The sequence below is a fragment of the Ranitomeya imitator genome, chromosome 1 (genome assembly GCF_032444005.1).
Source record: "Ranitomeya imitator isolate aRanImi1 chromosome 1, aRanImi1.pri, whole genome shotgun sequence".
Lineage (NCBI taxonomy): Eukaryota > Metazoa > Chordata > Amphibia > Anura > Dendrobatidae > Ranitomeya > Ranitomeya imitator.
In genome coordinates, this window is record NC_091282.1 from 1,161,984,715 (window position 1) to 1,161,997,369 (window position 12,655).

At 47.3% G+C, this 12,655-nt stretch overlaps 1 protein-coding gene across 2 annotated transcripts in view; it reads right to left on the reverse strand.

Moving 5' to 3' along the window:
• TBC1D19 (TBC1 domain family member 19) overlaps positions 1–12,655 on the reverse strand; it is a 271,020-nt gene that overhangs the window by 87,689 nt on the left and 170,676 nt on the right. The gene's annotated exons all lie outside the window — the stretch shown is intronic.

The window sequence follows — 12,655 nt, forward strand, 5'->3', positions numbered from 1 at the left end:
TTGCTAAAAAAAAAAAAAAAAAAAAATCGCACCATTTTCCGATACCCGTAGCGTCTCCGTTTTTCATGATCTGGGGTCGGTTGAGGGCTTTTTTTTGTGTGCCGAGATGACGTTTTTAATGATAGCATTTCGGTGCAGATATGTTCTTTTGATCGCCCATTATTGCATTTTAATGCAATGTCGCGGCGACCAAAAAAACATAATTCTGGCGTTTCAAATTTTTTTTCTCGCTACGCTGTTTAGCGATCAGGTTAATGCTTTTTTTTTTAATTGATAGATCGGGCGATTCTGAGCGCGGCGATACCAAATATGTGTAGATTTGATTTTTTTATTGATTTATTTTGATTGGGGCGAAAGGGGGGTGATTTAAACTTTTATATTTTTTATATTTTTTTCACATTTTTTTTAACTTTTTTTTTTTAACTTTTGCCATGCTTCAATAGCCTCCATGGGAGGCTAGAAGCAGGCATAGCACGATCGCCTCTGCTACATAGCAGCGATCTGCTGATCGCTGCTATGTAGCAGAATTGCACGTGTGCTGTGAGCGCCGACCACAGAGTGGTGCTCACAGCTACCGGCGATCAGTAACCATAGAGGTCTCAAGGACCTCTATGGTTACAATGGAGACGCATCGCCGACCCCCGATCATGTGACGGGGGTCGGCGATGCCGTCATTTCCGGCCGCCCGGCCGGATGCGGTAGTTAAATGCCGCTGTCTGCGTTTGACAGCGGCATTTAACTAGTTAATAGGCGCGGGCAGATCGCGATTCTGCTCGCGCCTATTACGGGCACATGTCAGCTGTTCAAAACAGCTGACATGTCCTGGCTTTGGTGCGGGCTCACCGCGGAGCCCTGCATCAAAGCAGGGGATCTGACCTCGGACGTACTATCCCGTCCGAGGTCAGAAAGGGGTTAAACATATATGATTAGGATGAGACTGTATTAAAAAAATAAAATAAATAATCACACTTTCTACAGAGATCCCAATTTGAATACCTAAACAAATGTAACCAAGAAGAAAACTTACAAATGCATTTTTTTGAAAACTTTATTACATACAGTTCTTCTGAAATCGCCCATCAAAATGTAGAATGCCAAAAGGGGTGGATACCTTCATAAGCCACTGTAGCACAGAACTTCTCTGTGGGTGCAGCCATGTTTTGATTGTTATGTACAAACTATAATAAAAACGATGAATGGAGACTCTGTGGTAAGTAAATAAATAGCAGTACTACATGTAAAAACCATAGAGTACTTGGTTTGATTTTTTTCTCTCAAAAAAGCATAAAAGTTAGTCCACTATGACAAGGTGTACCAAATCATCATGGTACCTAACTCAGCGTGTAACCACAGTGTGAATGTACACCTACACATTGCATTTGTACTGTCCCTACAGGTGTGCTGGCCAATGTTTCACATTTTCGGTTTTGATTGACCAGCATCAGAGGAGAAAAAACGAACGCCTACAGTCTGTGGTATACACCCACTTGGTTGAAGGGAAAATTAGCAAGTTTGCTACAGAGGCACAAAAGGAAAATTAAAAACTGTTCCAGAATCAGTGGAGCACTGGCCAATTAAGAAGGAACTCAGTTAAAATAAAAAAAAATCCAAACAAAGGACCTGTTTAAGCAAAGGAGTAAAGAACAGTGAGTCATAAATTCTGCATAAAGATGTGAGAGACTGATAAAGTCATACAGAAAACAATTACCTGTTATCACTGCTAAAGGTGGTTCAACAAGCTACTGATTTATGGGGTGTACTTAATTTTACCCACACAGAGTCTGCATTTTGCCCTAGTTTTTCATAAATAAATCTCAATATATTACCTTGTAATGTCTTCACATCCTCTTCCGTCCAGATGTGTCTGGGTCCCAGAATTCCAAGCGGCGGGAAGTTCACAGACCTCCATATTGGGACACCCAAGTGATGGGTGTCTCAATATGGAAACTGCTGGTGGTACCAGCCTCTTGCACGGTACCACCAGCGGAACGCAGTTGCATCACACACACACACTGTATATGCCGTACGCACCACACACACACTGAATATGCCGTACGCACCACACCCTGTATACGCAATACGCAGCCTCTTGCGTGGTACCACCAGCGGAACACGCCGCCGCTGGGATCAGCTGAATGATTCACTGACCGCTGCCACTTTGTACAAGAGGATCGCATGCGCAGTTTTAATGCGACCGCCGCTATCTGTCTGCACAATGATGGTGGTGGTCTGATTTACTGCGCCTGTGCGAATTCCGTGCAGGTGCAGTGAATCATTCGGCTGATCCCGGCGGCAGATGCGCGACGTGTCTACAGGCAGAGGAAACCAGTCACATTAAAGGGATTTTACAATGAACGAAATTTCATTTTAAAAATTGTCTGTGTCTGACTGTGTACAAGAGCACATGGGGTACACAGGTCAATGAAGAGATGACATGAGAGGAGAAGACAGCAGATGGGGAGAGAGAAAGCGCACAAGGGTGAGAGAGACAGAGCACAGAGGGGAGACAGCTCAAACGGGACAGCACATGAGGGGAGAACAGGAAGGAGAGAGACAGCGGACAAGGGGGATAGTACATGGGGTAGACAGGTCAAAGAAGAGCACAGATGTGAGAAGTCAGCACATGGGGAAAGAGTGTACAGGTGGGTGAGCACATGGGGGGGGAAGCAGATCCTCAACGCTGTAAAGCCTGCCCCCATCGTGACATTACCGCCCTCCCGATGCAATAGCATTGGGTCTCCATCTAGTATATTATAACTTGTCATGTGTTAATGATACAGGTTGTGTTTACCTAATAAAATCTTTGAAGGACCAGATTTTTTTTCATATTATTGTTACTATTATTATTACTATTATTAAGTCCTGATACATAAAATCACTAAATTTAAAAGAGGTAATTAGCACTAAATTAGATATATACACTTAAAAAAAAATAACAGCTGAGGCACTTCCAGAAATCAGATGGAGGTGGAGGAACTATGAGCCTACAGTATGGGAAAAAAACACTTTTTGTTTGCTGCTTTCCTCCATTATGGATGTAGTTATATAAGCAGCAATGTAGGATGGAATCATGCATACTACAGAGCCGCAGCAGAAATAGGCTGCTGGAAGCAGCAGTAAAACCTGTAACAGGTTTCTCCTCAGTGTGGAAAGATTTGCCTTAATTCTTTACCAGAAGCTATGGCTTTTACTTGTAGCAGATTAACCCTTTATGAGCAGCCATGTCCTTCTCTAGCAGATTAACCCTTTATAAGCATCCATGTCCTCCACTAGCAAATTAACTCTTTATAAGCAGCCATGTGCTCCTCACGTGGATCAATCTTTTACAAACAGCAACAAACGTCTCATTTAGGTAGGCTACATCATACCTGGGGACATCCTATTACATGGCTGAAAAATAATACTATTCTATAGGTAATAAAGTTTAGGCTCCTGCTAGGAGATATAGAAAAATGTTATCGGATTTGAGTTTTTAGAATTTGGTACCCATAAGGATACATTGTAGAACTGAGAATTAATTCACCATGTTGGTAATGAACAAAAATTTATAAACTGGTTTATCTATTATATTCTACAGGCTAGCGAGTAGCTACAAATTTATACAGACAAATTCATCTGTAAACATTGAATTATTGAATTCTGCCAGCTATTTATCACTCATATGGTAAAATAAAAAGAAAACCTGTGTTTCTAAGTCCACGTTCACATGTTCAGTATTTGGTCAGAATTTTACATCTGTATTTGCAGGCCAAAACTAGAGGAAAAGTACACTGCTCAAAAAAAATAAAGGGAACACTAAAATACCACATCCTAGACATCACTGTCACGGAGTTACCGCGACAGAGCAGTACCAGAAGACCTCAGCGTCTGATGGCTCCTGCTTCGCCGCTGAGAAGAAGCACTTCTCCGGTGTATTAAATGTGTGTTTTCTTTCAGCAGGACAGAGGTTAATCGGCCATGTGGAAATCACTGCATTCAGCTGTGCTCAGTTAGCCACTCCTCTCTTCTATAAAAGCTAGGCCTTCTGGCCAGATCCTTGTCTGAGTTAGCACTTGCTAGATAGACCTGGAGAGTGAGGAGCTGGTGTCTGGAGAGCTGGAGGAGTTTATTGTGCGACTGTTGCTTGGTTTGTACGCTTGGAAATTCCTCATCCTTACCTGCCTTATTTTCCTCCCCCGTCCTTCACACCTTAGTGAATACCTCTGTTATTTGTGAGAGTATATTTGTGTGAGTGCAATTTTCTTTTACCCTTGTCATTGTTCCCCTGTCTGTCGGGTTGGTGTACTGCGGTACACGGTAGCGCCTCTCTTCCCTGGGTGGGGGAGGGGACAGACGCAGGGCTGCAGTTAGGAGACCGGGCCACGGCGGAGGCCCCGGCATCCTCGCCATCTAATGCTACAGCCAAGAAAGGTGCCCCTAGTCTCAGTTTACTCGCCAGTCCTATCCTGACAATCACTGAATGAAATATTCTAGTTGTAAATCTTTATTTATTACACTAGATGGTGGCCCGATTCTAACGCATCGGGTATTCTAGAACATGTATGTAGTATATTTATGAATATTTCAGAATAATAAAATGAATACACAGGATGCGACCGGCCGGGCGCGTCCAATTAGCGAAGTGTGGTTCAAATCCCATGCCAATTCGCGGCCAGACTGCACCTGTTGCTGATTGGTCGCGGCCGGCCACAACCAATCAGTGTAACCAGGGCCAGCTTCAGGTTTTTGAGGGCCCCGGGCGAAAGAGTCTCACTGCCCACGTAGCGTATAGCACAGCCCACGTAGTATATAGCACAGGCATGCAGTATATAGCACAGCTACATAGTATATAACACAGCCAAATAGTATATAGCACAGCCCACGCAGTATATAGCACAGCCCACGCAGTATATAACAGCCCACGCAGTATATAACAGCCCACGCAGTATATAACAGCCTACGCAGTATATAACAGCCCACGCAGTATATAACAGCCCACGAAGTATATAACAGCCCACGCAGTATATAACACAGCCCACGTAGTATATAACACAGCCCACGTAGTATATAGCACAGCCCACGTAGTATATAGCACAGCCCACGTAGTATATAGCACAGCCCACGTAGTATATAGCACAGCCCACGTAGTATATAGCACAGCCCACGTAGTATATAGCACAGCCCCCGTAGTGTAGAGCACAGCGACGTAGTATATAACACAGCCCACGCAGTATGTAACAAAGCCCACGCAGTATGTAACAAAGCCCACGCAGTATGTAACAAAGCCCATGCAGTATGCAACAAAGCCCACGCAGTATGTAACAAAGCCCACGCAGTATGCAACAAAGCCCACGTAGTATATAAACACAGCCCACGTAGTATATAGCAATGTGGGCACCATATCCCTGACCGCTACGTCATCATGGGTCGTTGCCGCAATGCATTCTTGGGACTGGAGTGTCGCGAGGATCGGGAAAGGCTGCCACGGACGCCGGAAGTTGAGAATATAATGATTTTTTAAAATTATTACTATTTTTAACATTATGTTTTTACGATTGATGCTGCATAGGCATCAATAGTAAAAAGTTGGTCACACAGGGTTAATGGCAGCGTTAACTGACTGCATTACATCACGTTATGCCGCGGTGTAACGCAGTCCGTTTAACGGACTGCTAAAATGCTGTGTGGGCGCTGACTGGAGGGGAGTATGGAGGGGGCACTGACTGTAAGGGAGTAGGGAGGGGCCAATTCGCGGCCAAACTGTGCCTGTCGCTGATTGGTCGCGCCCAGCCGGCCACGACCAATCTGCGATGTGGGATTTTCGTGACAGACAAGCAGGCAGACAGACAAACAGACGGAAGTGGACCTTAGACGATTATATATATAGACTAGATGGTGGCCGGATTCTAACGCATCGGGTATTCTAGAATATGTATGTATGTATGTATGTATGTACGTATGTATGTATGTATGTATGTACGTCTCGCTGTGAGTGGGAGTTAAATTCCGCGCCAATATCGCTGATTGGTCGCTCACTGCCGGGCGCGACCAATCAGCGAAGCACGGTTCAACTCCCACGCCAATTCACGGGCGGACTGCGCCTGTCGCTGATTGGTCGCAGAATGTAGGGGGTTCGGGGTGCAGGATGTGGGGGGTTCGGGGCCCAGAATGTCGGGGGTTCGGGGCGCAGAATGTCGGGGGTTCGGGGAGCAGAATGTCGGGGGGTTCGGGGAGCAGAATGTCAAGGGTTCGGGCAGCCTGTAGTGCAGTTTGCGGTGAAGCCTTCCTCCGGCCTGCAGGGGTCACTGTGCTCTGGAGGCGCCGCCCCTTCCTTTCCTCGCCGCCAGTCCCGGAAGCCTGTGATCCCGGCCCGGTCCAGCCTGGCTATGTGCGGCCGCCCTCTCCTCCTGCGAGTGGCCTCCCACTGCCTCCCTATCCCGGGGCCTGAGCTCCAGACCCCCAGTCTCCATGCCGGGCACGCAGGCCAGGAGCAGAGCCTGTGTGTAGGCCGACGTGAACCCGAACTGGGGGTAACCGGGGGCGCAGGCGTCCGGGATGGGGCGACACATTGCCTTACCGGGGAGGAGTATGGAGGGGGCACTGACTGGAGGGGAGTAGGGAGGGGCCAATTCGCGGCCGGACTGTGCCTGTCGCTAATTGGTCATGGCCGGGCGTGACCAATCAGCCACACGGGATTTCCGTTATAGACAAACAGATGCGTAGGCCCTTAGACGATTATATATATACTAGATGGTGGCCCGATTCTAACGCATCGGGTATTCTAGAATATGCATGTCCACGTAGTATATTGCCCAGCCACGTAGTATATTGCCCAGCGACATAGTATATTGCCCAGCGACATAGTATATAGCACAGCCCACGTAGTACGGTATATTGCCCAGTCACGTAGTATATTGCCCAGCCACGTAGTATATTGCCCAGCCACGTAGTATATTGCCCAGTCACGTAGTATATTGCCCAGCCACGTAGTATATTGCCCAGCCACGTAGTATATTGCCCAGCCACATAGTATATTGCCCAGCCACGTATTGCCCAGCCACATAGTATATAGCACAGCCCACGTAGTACGGTATATTGCCCAGTCACGTAGTATATTGCCCAGCCACATAGTATATAGCAGAGCCAAGTAGTATATTGCCCAGTCACGTAGTATATTGGCCATCACAGAGCCACGTAGTATAGAGACTTAAAAAAATAAAATAAACATATAGTCACCTATAGCCCGTTGGAAGTCCTGCTATACTTACCATCCGCCGCCTTTGCCGCTCCTCGCCACGTTCCTGGGATCGCTCCATTGCAAGCGGCAGCTTGCAGTCCCAGGGTTGGTGTGAGAAGGACCTATGATGACGTCGTGGTCACATGACCGTGACGTCACGGCAGGTCCTTGCCGCACACCAGCCATGGGACGGGACCTGAAGCTGCCGCTTGCAATGGAGCGGTCCCGGGAGCGTGGCGAGGAGCGAGAAAGGCGGCGGAGGGTGAGTATAGCAGGTTTTTTTTTTTTTATTATTTTTAACATGACCTATTTTTACTATTGATGCTGCATAGGCAGCATCAATAGTAAATAGTTGGGGACACACAGGGTTAATAGCAGCGGCAACGGAGTGCGTTACACCGCGGGCCGTTACCGCTGCCATTAACCCTGTGTGAGCGGTGGGGATTACGGAGCCGGCGCCAGGCAGTGAGTGCAGGGGAGTAGGGGAGGGACTAATCGGACTGTGGCCGTCGCTGATTGGTCGCGGCAGCCATGACAGGCAGCTGCCGAGACCAATCAGCGAACGAATAACCGTGACAGAAGGACAGACAGACAGACAGAAGTACCCTTTAGACAATTATGTATATAGATATATATATACATACACATAGGCTGTTCAGCTACACGGACATATACGGAATATAGCTCTATCTGGCCGTGTAGTATACAGCACAGCCCATACAGTAGTATACAGCACAGCCCACACAGTAGTATACAGCACAGCCCACACAGTAGTATACAGCACAGCCCACATCTCTCCCCCCTCCCTCCCCCTCCGAGAATGGTCCCACAGTCCAGTAAAACAAAAAACCACACTCCTCACCTCTCCTCGTGCCCGCGCTGCTCCCTGCTCCTGTCTCGGCGGCTGCCGCTGCACTGCCTGGGACACAGTGAGTGCGCGATGACGTCATCACGCACCCGCAGAGGCAGAGCGAGGAATGATGGGAGAGGGAGGATCAGGTGATGCTCTCTCCTCCATCATTGATTTGAACTGTACCGGCAGACGCTGGTATAGTTCAATGCGGTGGGGGAGTCGGGTCCCCGACTCCCTCTCCCCGGAGCCCCGGCTCCCCGCACACGCAGGACTCTGGGTGCCCGCACACAATAGGTTGTCACAGGCCTGCATCCTCGCAGCCCCCTCTGCCCTCAACTCTTTGCCCTTTCCCGGTCCCCGGCTTCCTCCCCGCCTCCCTCGCTCACTCGGGCCAGTACACGCACTGTCCAGATGCCTCCACGTTCTCTCCTGGTTGGTACACTCTCCCGCTCCTCTCTCCTGTACACCGGCAGTGATGGTGGAGACCACACCCCTTCCCGGAAATCCCGCGACCAATCAGCGACGCGGGATTTCCGTTACAGACAAACAGACGGAAGTGGACCTTACACAATTATATAAATATAGATAGTGGAATGCATTGCGAACAATCAATGTAAATCAAAATTAATATCCCATGGAGGTCTGGATTTGTATTGATACTCAATATCAAAGTGGAAAATTAAATTACAGGCTGATCCAACTTCAGTGGAAATTCATCAAGACAAGGAAATGATGCATCAGAAGGAACCTAGGGCCCACGGCACCTGAATAATGGTGTCACAATGGGTCTGATGATCTCATCCCAGTACCTAATAGCAGTCAGGGTACCTCTGGCGATCACATGGAAAGCCCTCCAAATAAATGCCTCCCCACACCATTACTGACCCACTGCCAAACCGGTCATGCTGGGGGATATTGCAAGCAGCAGAACGTACTCCACGGCTTCTCCAGACTCGGTCAGGCCTGTTACATGTTCTCAATGTGAACCTACTCTCATCCATGAAGAGCACAGGTCACCAATGTTGAATCTGCCAATCTTGACGTTCTCTGGCAAATGCCAATCGCTCTGCATGGTGTTGGGCTATAAGCACATAACCCAATTGTGAATGTCAGGCCCTCGTACTGTAATCTTAATAATCTTTATTTTTATATAGCGCTAACATATTCCGCAGCGCTTTACATTTTTGCACACATTATCATCACTGTCCCTGATGGGGCTCAATCTAAATTCCCTATCAGTATGTCTTTGGAATGTGGGAGGAAACCGGAGTGCCCGGAGGAAACCCACGCAAACACGAAGAGGACATACAAACTCTTTGCAGATGTTGTCCTTGGTGGGGTTTGAACCCAGGACTCCAGCGCTGCAAGGCTGCAGTGCTAACCACTGCGCCACCGTGCAGAACCCTGAGGTGCGTCTCCCATTGCTGATAGACGCACAGCGGCACCCGTGTGGGACAGAGACTACGACAGTGATCCTCACTTCGCCTGGCACATAGAGGCACGCACGCCGAACAGAGCCGTGCAGAGCAGCCATTCAGGTGACGGCTACTGCTCAGATAGACATGTGCCACGAGGAACCTTGCGGAGAGCTTTACTCTTTTGCTCCGCAGTTAAATGGACTAGGGGTTCAGCTGGTAAAACCGGAAACCGCCTGCTGCCGCCAGAGGACGAATTGTTAACTTTGGACCACATCTGAGGACCCTACACCGGCCGCTGCCGGCACTACTACCCCCATCGTACTGTGGCTTAAGGAGCATCAGTGAGAGCTACGATAAGTGTTGTTTGAATATAGGTCTGTTGCTTTAGAATTAACCTAGGAACCCTTTAGAATTAAAGCAACAGACCTATATTCAAACAACACTTATCGTAGCTCGCACTGATGCTCCTTAAGCCACAGTACGATGGGGGTAGTAGTGCCGGCAGCGGCCGGTGTAGGGTCCTCAGATGTGGTCCAAAGTTAACAATTCGTCCTCTGGCGGCAGCTGGCGGTTTCCGGTTTTACCAGCTGAACCCCTAGTCCATTTAACTGCGGAGCAAAAGAGTAAAGCTCTCCACAAGGTTCCTCGTGGCACATGTCTATCTGAGCAGTAGCCGTCACCTGAATGGCTGCTCTGCACGGCTCTGTTCGGCGTGCGTGCCTCTATGTGCCAGGCGAAGTGAGGATCACTGTCGTAGTCTCTGTCCCACACGGGTGCCGCTGTGCGTCTATCAGCATTGGGAGACGCACCTCAGGGTTCTGCATCGGGCCCTCGCTCCTCCGCACGAGCGCTGCACTCTGCTTAGCCGGGCGCCCTGTGCTCTCACTGGCTCAGTGGCCTGTACGCAAGAGCTCTGCCACAGTTCTACCCCACACTGTGTCTCATACTGCAAAGCACGTCGCATGCCTGTCTCTGCCTTCACTGCCGGAGGGAAACTGTTTATTCACGCGCTTTCTCCTCACTACCTGGCACAGTCACACTCCCTCTTCCAGGGTCATGGGGCCCCTATTCTTTCCCCCGGGCAACATGGGACGCAGCCTCAGAAGTTCCGGACCCAGCATGATGCAGGCACCTGTAGCCTGGTCTTCCTACTTACAGTACCATCCTCATGGAATCTGTTTCTGACCATTTGAGCAGACACATGGATGTTAGTGGCCTGCTGAAGGCCATTTTGCAGGGCTCTGGCACTGCTCCTCGTGGGACAAAGGAGGAGGTAGCGGTCCTGCTGCTAGGTTGATGCTCTCCTACGGCCTCCTCTACGTCTCCTGGTGTACTGTCTTTTGGCATCTGCTCCATGCTCTGGACACTATGCTGGCAGACACAGCTACCCTTCTTGCCACAGCTTGCATTGATGTGGCATCCTGGATAAGCTGCACTACCTGAGCATCTTCTGTGGGTTGTAGACACCTCCTCATGCTACTGTACAGTACCTCTAGAGGTGAGAGCAAAGGCAAAATGCAAAAATGACCAAAACAACAGCCAAAAAGGATGAGAACAGAGAAATGGTCAATGGTTACCCCCTGCAGAACCACTCCATTATAGAGGCTGTCTTGCTAACTGACTATCATTTCTACCTGTTCTCTATTCCATTTGCACAACAGCAGGAAAAATTGATTCACAATCAGTGTTGTTTAATAGCTGGACAGGTTGATTTCACATAAGTGTGATTGACTTGGAGCTACATTGTGTTGTTTACGTGTTCCCTTGATTTTTTTGAGCAGTGTATGATACAAACACGTCACCACTTCTGCATTTTTCACCTACTCCTAGTTTTGGCTTACAATACTGATGTAAAATACTGACCAAACACTGAACATGTGAACATGGCCTAATACTGAGGGACATTATCTGATTTGCTGATGGTATATATTTGAGAACAGTCCTACAATTTTATACATTGTTAACACTTTTTTTCTCAGTACTGCTAGGTCTGTTTATAAGTGTTGAACCTGATCTATCATAGAAACATAGCTGAAATGTAACAGCCATATTTTTTTTTTTTACATATTTATCGTATTGATAACCCTTTTTGGACATGACAGATTTTCCTCTTGGCTCTATGGATATGATCCCCATTTGCATTCAAGTTAATACATTATTCTGAGCACTGAACAGCCCGGGGAATGATAGTTCTTGCCAATCGCCAGCAATTTTTTTGTCATTTTGATTTTTTAAAGAGCAGCTTAAAAAATAAAAACAGTTGTCTAATTGGTGACTATGGGCAACAAGTTCAGTTTTCTCATAAACAGTGCTGATTGATATGGCCTCTTACAAGCAAACATACGATCCCCCATATGGCTCTCATCTCAGTTTCTAATAAAGTAGCAAACTTTGTGGAATAAAAAATCTTCTACTTTAGATGTTTACAGCATCAATTCCTTCAGCAGATGTTGATCTGAATCTAGAGGAAAGGACAATTACAATGATGCAAAGCCTGTGGCGGCAATCTGAATTACCAAATTATTAAATCTATTTCTTAATATTCGTTTTTCTTGCTGACGGCCTAATGCTGTGCTGCATAATGGTTTAGCATCTGACTTTGAAATCAGATATGCATTAAGAGCTTTTTGTTGGCTATTAACACCCTAGTGAATACCAAAATGACTTAAAACTGTCCTGAGGTATAAGTGAATAACATACACGACAGGTGTACACTATAACCACCGCACTGCTGCATCAGTCATGATCGGTGTTGGCAAAGACCATGGTTGGTTAACCCCTTAAATAGTAACTAGATGGTTAACAGAGTTCGGGGGCTCTTTCTTTAACCCCATCGGCACCCTGAGATCATGATTGTGTGGTCCTGATTGCTGCCATGGCAATTCACAGCCAAATAACAGCTTTAGGCTATGTTCACAAGCTGCATTTTACAGTATAGCAGAAGCTATTTAAAAGCATTTCCCACAAAAATTTTATTTTAGCCCCAATTTTTTTTTTAATTTTTCCAATTGGACCATACAATTTGTTGAGCAATTTCTCCTGAGCACAACGATATCCAATATGTGGATGAAAACAACTGTTCAGGCGCACGGCAGGGCTTGGAAGGGAAGAAGTGCCATTTGACTTTTTGAAAGCAAAATTTTCTGGAATCATTAATGAACGCCATGT